Raw genomic sequence first — 12,868 nt, forward strand, 5'->3', positions numbered from 1 at the left:
CAGACGCAGGATGTAGGTATTACGCCAACTCGGCGGCCGAACCTGGATAAAAAGCTTGTCTGTGTCTTGCGTCACCATCGAGTTCGTAGTTTGCGCACCGTCTACCGATAAACTACTACCGTGGGTATACCCCAAGGTAGACTGCCGACTAGCTTTCGTCGACAGTGGCGCGCCAGGTAGGGGGTGTGCATGCAACTTCTCCAGCGAACAAGATGGTCACGATCCCAGCTTCCGCGACCGTGCCCGAAGGCCTCACATTCACCGTCGGCCAGATCACGTGGACGACATGCAGCGGTGGCCTCACGACCACGGTTTCGAAAGAAACTCAGATCCAATCTGAGATCACGTCCTCTCCGACCACTCACGTGGCGGCACCGAGCACCCGACCACCGTTCCCGCTCTACAAGAGAAAGAAGATTGACTGCTCGGACCTTCTCCAAGCGCTTGATCGCGCTGATTCCAAGCTACTCGAAGCCTCCCAACTAGTAGATGGGATCCTGCGCCAGCCCGATCAAGCTGCTCCAACGGGTTTTTTCAAATCCCGCCGGCCAACTCGTGTCATTACACACGAACGACTGGGAACGTCTCTGACGATAACCTCAACTCCCTCAGGACGATCTGTCAAGCTCGAGAAGGAAGATTATCCTTGCGGCCTGAACAACTCGGCCTCTCTTTACTCGCGGCACACCCAATCCGTCTTCAGCAAGGCGGGTTGGTCGCCGAAAAGGAACGGTCGACCAGCTCGTCACTACGTCAACATGGTGACGATCCGAGAACTACGGGACGGCCAGGCTTCCAGCACCAACTCGAGCACCGGTTCCGTCCCCACCGAAGTTATAAACTCCGAAGACGAGGACTACGACCTGGATTTGCCTTCACACCCTCCGGGTTTCCCTCGTTTCCCGGTATTCCCCCCCGGCGAGGGGACATTGTTTTCAACGTCAGCGCCGACGAGCCGGTCGTTGATGGAGAAACAGACGAGCAGAGGCAGCTTCGCGAGCAGCGCAACGCCGATCGCGCCCGACGACGCGCAGATGAGCAACGACAAATTCCACCGCATAATCTCAGCGACGCTTTTGACATGGTCGGGGACCAGCCAGTCTACAAAACACCAAGTGCCAACGTGGCTGTCGCCATGGCTAATCTAGATCGGCTCCCTGATACCCCTGAGTGCTAGGGAGTCCGAACCAGCGTCCGAGCGCACCTGATCGCCGCAATGGGGCAGACAGCCACTCTGCTCAAGAAAGTCCAGGACGTCTCTTATACGGAAGCCACCTCCGACCAGACTAATCATAGCCGGACCTCACCGCCTCCCAGCAGGCATCGCCGCAGCCGCTCTCCCGACAACCATCGAAAAGATTCACGGCGTGACGATAGTGGTCGGGACGCTGACGGTCACCGCGAGCAGAACCGCAGGCGCGGTCAAGAAGTAAACCAGCACAGGGATCTTCGATATAACATCCCTCCCAAAGATGCCCGGGACCGCATCAACAGGCGCCCCACGGAGAGAGCAGTCCACGAAAACGTGCGCCGGATCGAGTACGATGCAACGCTTGGCCCCCCGGGCCTAAGACAGTTCTCCTCACACCTCCGCCAGGTCGTGTGGCCCCGCAATTTCAAGCTCGAGAAACTCAAAAAATACGACGGCAAAGAAAATCCAGAGAACTGGATCACTCTCTATGAAATCGCCGTCCAATCAGCAGCGGGGGATGAGCACGTCATGGCCAACTACTTCCCAGTAGTCCTCGACCAGGCTGGTCATCAGTGGCTTCTTGGCTTGCCCGAGGACTCCTTCGACTCCTGGGAAGAGCTACGCCAGGCTTTTATCGACAACTTCATCGCCACATGCGAGCAGCCTGGAAACAAGTATGACCTCGAAAGGATAAGAGACAGGAAAAACGAACCTTTGCGCGATTACATCCGGCGATTTTCGGATATGCGCCTTAAGATCCCGAAGATTTCCCACGACGAGGCCATCTCCGCTTTCATCAAGGGCCTGCGTTTTCACGAAGCTCTGAGGAACAAACTGTTGCGCAAAAGGCCAACAACGATGGCGGAGCTCCTCGCCACGGCTAAAAATTACGCCGATGCCGACGATGCAGAGAAACTAATCCGGGACGACGCAAGAGGTCCCGACCAGCCTCCCCGGCGAGATGACGGTCGCGGCCGTTTCGACAACAGGAATCACCGCCGCTCCGACAACCGTGATCATAGAGAGGGTTGGGATCGGCGGCGCGACAATCGCGACGACTTCAGAGGAAAGCGCCCCCGCGACCACGACCACGAAGTGAATACGGTCAAGCGTCCCAGCGGGCGGCGGGACTACCAAGAAGACTACAACAAAACGTTGAAGGGACCGTGTCGCACCCGGTTTTCCAAAGAAGACCAAGCGCTAACTATATGTGTGCCCAGGATGTCCACACGACACATATAGTGACAAATATGGAGAATATCAAGAACAACGCTTTATTATATATCGGAACATAGTTACAACATGGCTTACATCTATTACAAAGCATAGCGGAAACTATTCTATATCTTCTCTTTGGGTCTCCATACTCCACAGGGACGGTTGACTGGGGGTACACTTGCCTAGTACTCCTGGAACATTTCAGGGAACTCCGCCTTTGTATCACCATCTGGTACCCATCCGGGATTTTTGATTGTTGAATGTAAAGCAAGTGTGAGCGCACCATACTCAACAAGTATAACATGAGGGGATGCAAGGCTCAAAAGGCTTGACTTGGTTTGACTGCGATAAGCATTTTTAGTTGGTCATATTTTATCATTAGACCTATGTTGCTAGGTTATGCTTAAGCTCCCATGGTGACAACTATAATTATCATCAAAATTAATCATCAACCCAAACCATCCATTGAACCATCCATCTCGAAAAGGATCCAGGTCGGTCTTGACCGAGAGCACGGCTGATATATCAGTTTTTTATAACTCTACAGAGTGTGTACATCTTTACCCATGAGTCGTGATTGCCCTTTGCCTGAGGGGGCCAACCTCTTGACTCACTTCCAAGGTAAGTCGGCAGGGATCACTACGTAACCTTTCACTAGACACCCTAACTAGTTAGTGGCCGCGAGGTTTCAGCGGCAAGTGTGCATAGAGACCTCCTCCAAGAGGCACATGTGGTCGCGGCACTGTACACACCAAGGTAGGAGCAAAACTATACACCACGAGGCACCCCCCTCTTGCGCCTGTCGGTAACCACTAACAAGCTAGAGACGTACTAGATACTTGATTAAGATCAGAGCCATGTGATTCTCATGGTTGTACTGTAAGTCCTGGGTTGCCGCTTTAAGATTCAGTCCTTACGGAGGGCAGACTAGAGCACCCAAAAAGGCCCAATGCTCTAGCCCCCTGATATCCATGTTGCTAGAAAGCATCATTATAATATTGATTCCATAATCATTAATCAGTATTAGTATTATACAGTTTGGTGATTGCAGACTAAGCAAACTACCCATATGCATAACCCCAGGGTAAACAAGGATACAAGATACAATAGTTCTAGGTAAAGTCCTTATGGGTTTATCATATTAGACACATGCACATGAAGGTGATTAAATAGTTATTAGGTAACAAGGGAACTCATGTTACACTTGCCTTCCAAAACACTTGCCGATGGTTCCACTTCTCAAAGATATACTCCTCATGTAGCTCCACTTCTAACGTCAGCAAACAATCGATACAAGCATCACAAGAGAACCTAAAAACAATACACCAAGCATTACAAAATAAGACTTAAAGGTTTTAAACACGTAAGGATTGTAACTACGAACGTTGAGCGCAAAAACAACTAAACAAAGCTATGGTTTAAAAGGTATGAAAATTCAAAGGTGGAAGATGGAAGATATAAATGATAGAATAGAATAGGCATGATGTGTGTCGGCTAACTTGAAAGATTTAGATAGCATAAGGTTTTATAGATGAATGGTAAATGACCAGAGAATTGTATACAATGTGGATAGGATATTATGAAGTAAGCATACAAAGAATTAAGAGATAGATCACAAGGAGTGACTATGCAAGCTTGATAAGAGGAAACATATACATGGCATTGACTATGCAATAGTGAAGTGGTAAAGTGATGACTAAATTGAGGTGAGCCATCAAGATAGATAGCTGGAATGTTGTGCTTTTGTGGTGGTGATGTGGTTTAGTAGAGTTGATATATCATGGCTTAAGTATGATAGGTGGATAAGATGATATTTACATCATGAAGGAATGACATGTTCGGACAAAGGAATCAGTCATGTGACACATGATTTTCTGGGCTGCGAGGACCAACCGATGTGCTTCAGTGGATGCTAGATCAATTAGAGACACAATTGTAACAAGTTGTGCTCCGACTGAACATGTTCGTGTAGTGGGCAGTGATGTTGTGATCAACAAAAGGAAGGGCCATACTGAAACTTGGTGCAGTCATGTGCAACCAACTAACACATGGTCACACTAGAGGACTCAGCGATCTAGAGAATGATTTAGTGGGAAACACAGCAAAGTGCTAGAGCACGTGTACATCGGACAGCGGGTGTTATGATTAGCAATGGTATGACTAGAGAAGTATCAAACAGCAATCTATTTTGTGGGCTTGTTGTGAACTGTATGGAGTATGTTGTGGCAAACGAACAAGTGATTCTAAGTATTGGATGACCGGAAAACATGACTGCAAAATGACTTGCACTGCCGTCTGCTGGACAGCAGCGGTAGCAGTTGCTGTGACCTCTATATCGCGGCAATCATGGCACCTATGGACAAACCAACTTGCAGCAGCACGTGCAAGTTTATGATACATAGTTGGGTAAAAGGATTTGACGAACAGAGTAGTCGATTTTCGAAAATGTACTCGCCAATCGGCAGGGATGCTGCTGCAGGGCAGCAGGGACAGCGAGCACAAAAAGATGTGACATATCTTTCATTTTAGATTCTATGGCCATGAAAATTTACAGAGACATGGGCAAATATATGATACATTTGTGGATCCAAGGTATTGTCAATTGGAGTTGTGGATTGCCCAGAATATGCATGCCAATCGGTCAGGGTGTTGCTGCATAGATGCAGGAGCAGCAAGCTCAACGATATCAATAACTTTGGCACCATGGCTCCTATGACCAAACTGATTTGTGGAGGTTTGTTCAACATCAAGAGCTATATCATTATCAAAGGGTTTGATAACTAGAGGCCTGGATCACTGGGAAAGTGAACGGTAACCGGCAGCAGCATTGCTGTCCAAAAAGGACAGCAACACAATTGCAGTTATACATCACCGAAATTCGATCAAACTCGGATTATGGCTCATGATTTATGTAAAAGAACATATATATAGGATGGGGACAGGGGAGGGGGCCTCACATCGAGGTTCATGGTTGCTGGACATGATCTCAATGGCGTCTAACACTGATGATGGACAAGCAATGTTTGACGATCAATGAGATGGTGCCAATTTCACTTGACGGATGATCTGCGCCACATGAAAGATTAAAATGAACGATGAGAGGGGTTTGAGCAGCAAGAACAGAGAGGAAAAGGGATGGATGTCATCACCATGTTCTGTGTATAAGCAGCGGTGATGGTGGTTGATTGGTTTTCGCTGCAGGTTCGGAGAGATGGCGACGCACACCGGAGTGATCTCCATGAAACAGTGCAGCACCATGGTTTCCTTAAGACATCACAATAGAGAGGGGACATGATGAACATGTGTTTCTCAGTGAAGAATAGAGAAGACCATAATCCTTACCGCAGCACGAAGAATTCCAAGAATCCGGCGACGGAAAGAGGCGTGCAGTGGCAAAACGGAACTGCAGACACGTTTTTCTCTTGGTTTTGATGGAGGGGAAGGAGAGGAAGTTGGAGCTGCAGACATGGAGAAGGAAGAGGAAGAGGGGCGCCCATCTGATGGAAGGGAGGAGATGAGGCTCCTCTGGTGGTGGCGTGGGGGAGAGAGGAGAGTAGGAGGAGGCGCCCTGCTGATGGTGTGCGTGAGGGAGAGAAAGAGGGGAATATATGGCTGCCCTTTTGCTGCATGGAGGCATGCAAATGAAGTGTGATTAAATGGTGTTATTAGGAGGGGAATGAAGAGAGGTGTGCTGCATGGTTTATGCGTGAGAATAAGAGGAGGGAGGGGTTGTTTTATCTGCTTCCATTCTTGCATTTAGGGAGTGGTAAAGGAGAATGAAAAGGGAGCTTGTAAAGGGAATTAAGGGTGAGGGCTGCTGTTATTTTATTTGAGGGAGAGAGGGCAGGCGCCATCTGATAGTGTGTGAGTGAAAGGAGAGCAAGCATTGCTGCTGCATGCTAGTATAATGAAGAGAAAGAAATAAATTAATGGAATGAAGAAGCATTCTTAAGAGAATTGTTCATGCCTAGTAAATTATGGGGCAAAGTAATTTTGTGCATCTATTTTGCATGGGAGTAGAGAGGGCGTGGGAGCAGTAGAAGAATGATGACATAATCCATGACTGGTCATGCCTTTCATTTGAGTAATTGCACAAAAAGTAGTAGGGAGATTAAGGAGGAGTACTAAGTGTTGATGTTATTTTGCATGAGGGGGAGATAAATGGGTGTTAGCAGGAATAAGGGAGATGTCGACCAGGGAGAGGTGAGTGCAACCACTCCTAATTTTGTGAACTAATGGAGAGGAAATGTAGAGGATTAAAGAGTGTGGTTAAGAGCTGATGTTATGGACCAAGGAATAAGGAGGAAAGGAAGAATGAGTCCTGCTGCTCCTGGGCGTGAGGAAAGGAGTACGGGCTGGGGTTAAAAGCTTCCCTATGCCTACATGCATGCATGCTGAGAGCACGCAGCTGCTCTTTGCTGCCCCTTTAATCGAGCAATTAAGGAGGGAGAATTATGGGAGATTAGAAGATGCTCAATTGTTATTTTCTGCATGCAAAATAAAAGGGGGTGTTAGGGAGGTGATCGATTAGGAGGCGTGAAGGAGTGAGAGAGGAGGGAATATGTGGCTGCAGTTTTCTGCATGGATGCATGTAATTGAAAACAAAACTTATGGAGTATAACCATGCTGCCAAGAGTAAAATAAAAAGGGGTGTGACCATGGGAATTTAAGAGGGGAGAATTAGTTGCTGCAGTTATCTTTGCATGAAAGGGATAGGAGAATGTGGAATAGAGAGAAGAGAGGAGAATTATCCACGTGAAAGAGTGAGGGAAAGATATTTGCTGGTTGTTTTCTTGCATGCAAGAGAAGACGGGACATGGAGTAAAGGGTGATGGTAGGAGAGGATTAAAGAGAGATTTAAGTGAGAAATGCAAAGGAGACGAGGCCAAAGAAATTATTAAGAGAGTAGGCATTGGATGCTGCTGTTTTTGCATGAAAGGAAGAGGAGGATGTAGTATAGCAGGAGAGAGTGGCGTGGTGCAACAGAAGAAAGGGTCGCCAACCCTCTATTTCCTTTGGTCGGCCATTAGGGATATTAGTGCTTGATTAAACCAGAAATTATAGGTGGTAAATGGGATTGAAGAAGTATGTTAAGGGGTTCTGCTAAGGAATTAAGGGGACAAACATTAGATGCCGAAAGTATTTGCATGCAAGGCAGTTGGGGCGACTAGGGTGCATGGCTGCATGTCATTGATGCCCAACAATTTTTGTGCTCTTACTCATGTACTTAGGGAGAAAGAGATAAGAGATATTGATGAAGGGGAAAGTAAATGAGTTGAGCAAATAGTTTAAAGTGTTGTTATCTTTGTATGAAAGGGTGGTACAGGGAAGAGAGGTCATCAGTATTGATGCTACAAAAAGATAGGGGTGTTGAGCTGGTTTCGGTATGACCCAAAAGTAACATAAGAGACTCATCTTGATCCATTTAGTTAATGAGGGGAGAAGTTTGGGTTCCCATGATGGGATATATTAGAGATGATAAAAGATTGGTCTGAAGAATTTGTGGACTTCAAAATAACCAAGATCTCAAGAATGAAAAAAATAGGAGAGAAAATGGGAATGGGTCATGCTAGACTTTATAGATTGCCAACGGAAGACATGATTAGAGTTTTAAATATTGATCCGCTGTTTGGGGAGATAAAGTTGGGAACAAACTCTAGGCGCATCTTGAAAAGTAAATTCATTTTCCAAACATAAACACAATGCAAAGGCATGAATGCAACAAATCACTAAGGCCTTGTTTAGTTCCCAAAAAATTTTGTAAAATTTTTTACATTCCCCGTCACATCGAATCTTTAGAGGCATGTATGAAGTATTAAATATAGATGAAAATAAAAACTAATTGCACAGTTTGGTCGAAATTGACGAGACGAATCTTTTGAGCCTAGTTAGTCTATAATTGGATAATATTTGTCAAATACAAACGAAAGTGCTACAGTGTCGATTTCCCAAAATTTTTCATAAGTAAACAAGGCCTAAGTTGTATTGAAAAAATTTTAGAAACTCATATTTTCCACTATCTAGAATATCAACAACTTAACTACAGTTGGGAATCTTATAGGAAAATGATAAAATCATTTAATGTTTTTTTAGTGTTTTCTAAGTCACATTCCAAAGTAGGAATTTTGGGGTGTGACAGACCGTGCCAACTACATCCAAAGTCTAACCATACCATGGAAGAGTGCCGCGTCCTCAAAAACATCTATACACGGCGGGCCGCCCAAGACGACTCCGCCAAGAAAAACGGCAAGCGAGATGGGCACGACCACGAAGACGAGGACGAGGACCAAGATAGGGATCCTCGACACTAATACGTCAGCCCCACCGACGTGGTCCACTCCATCTTCGGGGGCAAGGTCTCCATCGAATCTAAGCGAGAAAGAAAGCTATTAAAAAGAGCCTGCCTCAACATAGACAGCACGGACGGACTAATCGCAGACCCGAAATTTCTCCCGTGGTCGCACAGGGAGATCTCCTTCAGCAGGAAGGACCAGTGGGCCGCTATCCCAGAGCCAGGTCGTTTCCCTCTAATCCTGGACCCTTGCATCAACAGCATCAGGTTCGAGCGCGTGCTCGTGGATGGAGGAAGCTCTATTGACATCCTCTTCCGCACAATGTTATCCTAAACGCTAAACGGTAAACAGTCGGTCACCCTTCGTTTAGCGTTTAAACTGTTTAGACGGTGTTTAAACGGATTAAAACGGTCTAAACGGTTTTACACAATATTACAAAAATGTGCATATTTTTTAATGTAAAATCAATCATTCTATCATTTATACATATTTATGCAACTAAAACCATTTATTTTATTATGTATATATGTTTATGCATGTTAGAAGAATTAAATATACATATTTATGCATGTAATAAATCAATTTTATATATTTATAAATATAATAAATTTAAGTATACAAATTGTTGATATAAAATTCAACTACATTCACCTGGTGTTTGCCTAAACGGCCGTTTAAACAGCCGTTTAGCACGTTTAATAACGTTTACAACCGTTCTGTGTAGGCCGTTTAGACCGTTTTCTCCGTTTTTTGACCGTTTAAACGGTCAACCGTTTAATTTCCCGTTTACCCCCTAAACAAAACAGTTTGCCACCGTTTACCGTTTAATGACCGTTTAATCGGCCGTTTAGGCCGTTTAGGCGAACACTGCTTCCGCAACAGGCTGCCCGCTCTCAAGATATCTCCTGCACAACTAAAACCCTACGATGCTCAATTCTGGGGAGTTTTGCTAGGTCAGAGTTCAGTGCCCCTCGGACAGATAACACTGCCTGTCCAATTCAGCACACCCGACCACTTTCGGACAGAGTTCGTCAACTCTGTGGTCGCGGACTTCGACGGGACTTACCACGCTATACTGGGCAGACCATCCCTGACAAAGTTCATGGCAGTCCCGCACTACTCATACCTGGTCCTTAAGATGCCTACAGAGAAGGGTGTCCTAACCGTTAGAGGCAATGTCCACACCGCTTATACCTGCGAAGAGGAAAGCTTCAAGATCACCGAGGCAATCGACCTCTCGATCCGCATGGCAGAAACAGCAACCCAAGCCGCGCAGCTGCCTCCCGACCAGCTCCGATTACCCGAGCAGGAGACTGCCAGGAAGAATTCAAAATCCAAGGAGTATAAAGAAGTACAACTGGTCGACGGCAGTCCCGAGAAGACGGCCCTCATCGGGGCCAATCTGGACCCCAAATAGGAAGACGCGCTCGTCAGGTTTCTAAGGGACAACGTAAGCGTTTTCGTATGGAAACCCGCAGATATGCCCGACGTCCCACGAAACCTGATCGAGCACTCCTTAAATGTCTCGAAGACCGCAAGACCCATCAAGCAAAAGCTGCGACGGTTCGCTCGTGACAAAAAGGAGGCTATTAGGACAGAAATAACACGGCTTCTAGCAGCCGAATTCATAAAAGAAGTGTATCATCCCGATTGGCTCGCCAATCCGGTTCTTGTACGCAAAAAGAATAATGAATGGAGAATGTGCGTTGATTACACTGATCTCAATAAACACTGTCCTAAAGATCCTTTTGGTCTCCCTCGCATCGACGAGGTGGTCGACTCAACGGCCGGATGCGAACTCCTATCTTTTCTAGACCGCTACTCTGGTTATCACCAGATCTCGCTAAAGGAAGACGATCAGATAAAAACATCTTTCATTACTCCTTTTGGCGCATATTGCTACACGACCATGTCGTTCGGACTCAAAAACGCCGGAGCCACTTATCAACGGGCCATCCAGCAGTGCCTCCACGACGAGATTCGAGATGACCTCGTCGAGGCCTATGTAGACGACGTGGTCGTCAAAACAAGGGATGCGAGCACCCTAATCAACAACTTAGACCGAACTTTTAAGGCACTTAATAGGTACAAGTGGAAGCTTAACCCTAAAAAGTGCATCTTCGGTGTTCCTTCTGGTCTACTGCTCGGCAATGTTGTCAGTTGCGACGGCATACGGCCAAATCCTTCAAAAGTAAAAGCAGTACTCGACATGCGACCACCTAAAAACGTCAAGGATATTCAGAAGCTCACCGGATGTATGGCCGCCCTCAGTCGCTTCATCTCAAGACTAGGAGAAAAAGGCCTCCCTTTCTTCAAACTCTTGAAAGCGTCGGAAAAATTCTCTTGGACAGAGGAAGCCGACGCCGCATTCACTCAGCTTAAGACTTTCCTTACTTCACCGCCTGTTCTCACAGAGCCTAAGCCCAATGAAGACCTACTCCTTTACATTGCCGCAACCGATAGGGTTGTTTCCACGGCAATAGTGGTCGAACGAGATGAGCCAGGTCATGTTTACAAGGTCCAGAGACCCGTTTACTTCATAAGCGAAGTCTTAAACGAGTCCAAGGCCAGATACCCACAAATACAGAAGCTCATATACGCCATTCTAATAACGTCAAGAAAACTGAAGCACTACTTTGACGGCCATCGAGTCTTGGTAACCACCAGTTTCCCTCTCGGGGACATTCTGCGCAACAAAGACGCCAACGGCAGAATCGTCAAGTGGGCGATGAAATTATGCCCATTTTCCCTGGAGTTCCAGAGCCGCACCACAGTCAAGTCTCAGGCCCTGGTCGATTTCATTGCCGAATGGACGGATCTCAACGAGCCTCCCGTTCCCGATGTCTCCGACCACTGGTCAATGTTCTTTGACGGATCTTTGAACATCAATGGCGCCGGCGCTGGGATACTGTTTGTGTCGCCTAACAAGGACAAACTGTGTTACGTCCTTAGGATCCTTTTTCCGGCATCAAACAATGTCGCCGAATACGAAGCATGCCTGCATGGCATAAGGCTAGCCGTTGAGCTGGGAGTCAAACGCCTTTATGTCTATGGCGACTCTGCTTTAGTTATCAACCAGCTCAACAAGGAGTGGGACGCAACCCACGAAAAGATGGATCTCTACTGCAAAAAAATTCGCAAATGGGAAACCAACTTCTACGGAATAGAGTATATCCACGTGGTCCGGGATAAGAACCAGGCAGCAGATGCGTTGTCAAAGTTAGGGTCATCTCGGGCCCGGATCCCGCGGGGTATTTTCGTCCAGGACATCCATGAGCCAAGTGTGGGCACAGCCCTGGTCGAAAAGCAACTCACTGAGGCAATGCTCATAGACGATGCCACTCCGGCAACTGGCGACCGCGATTGGCGTACCCCGTTCATAAGATATATATCAGACAGGTCAGGCTTTCAGGACAAAACAGAGAATGAATGCCTCATTCGACGATCAAAGAACTACATACTGGTGGACGGCAAACTTATGCGAAAAAATGCAAGCTCTGAAGTGTTGCTCAAATGCATATCCCAAGATGATGGCATCAAGCTCCTAGAGGACATACACGCCGGATCCTGCGGCAATCACGCTGCATCCAGAACGCTGGTCGGGAAAGCCTTCCGAGCAGGTTTCTATTGGCCAACCGCGGTCAACGACGCAGAAAAACTGGTCCGGCACTGCGAGGGATGTCAGTTCTTCGCTAAAAGGACCCACGTACCTGCTCATGAAATTCAAACCATCCCGTCATCCTGGCCCTTTGCCTGCTGGGGGCTCGACATGATCGGGCCATTTAAGCCAGCCCCTGGCAACTTCAAGTTCGTTTTCGTATTAATCGACAAGTTCTCCAAGTGGATCGAATATATGCCACTGGTCAAAGCAACCTCAGAGAAGGCTGTGGAGTTCCTTAATCAAATCATACACAGGTTCGGGATCCCAAACAGTATTATCACCGACCTGGGTACTCAGTTTACTGGCACCACATTTTGGGACTTCTGCGATGACAGGGGCATAGTCATAAAATATGTGTCAGTAGCTCACCCACGGGCCAATGGTCAAGTTGAGCGTGCAAACGGAATGATCATTGACGCCCTAAAGAAAAGGCTGTACACCGAGAACGACAGAGCACCCGGTCGATGGATGAAAGAGTTGCCGGCCGTGGTCTGGGGCCTCCGA

At 47.0% G+C, this 12,868-nt stretch overlaps 1 long non-coding RNA gene across 1 annotated transcript; it reads right to left on the bottom strand.

Moving 5' to 3' along the window:
- Nucleotides 3,321-5,855, bottom strand: LOC110434405. The gene is made up of 4 exons (XR_002451901.1): nucleotides 5,753-5,855; nucleotides 5,560-5,674; nucleotides 5,368-5,476; nucleotides 3,321-3,721 (listed from the first exon to the last, which is right to left on the bottom strand). It is a non-coding gene; the product is annotated as an uncharacterized LOC110434405 (long non-coding RNA).

This window comes from Sorghum bicolor, chromosome 4, assembly GCF_000003195.3.
Source record: "Sorghum bicolor cultivar BTx623 chromosome 4, Sorghum_bicolor_NCBIv3, whole genome shotgun sequence".
NCBI classification, from domain to species: domain Eukaryota; kingdom Viridiplantae; phylum Streptophyta; class Magnoliopsida; order Poales; family Poaceae; genus Sorghum; species Sorghum bicolor.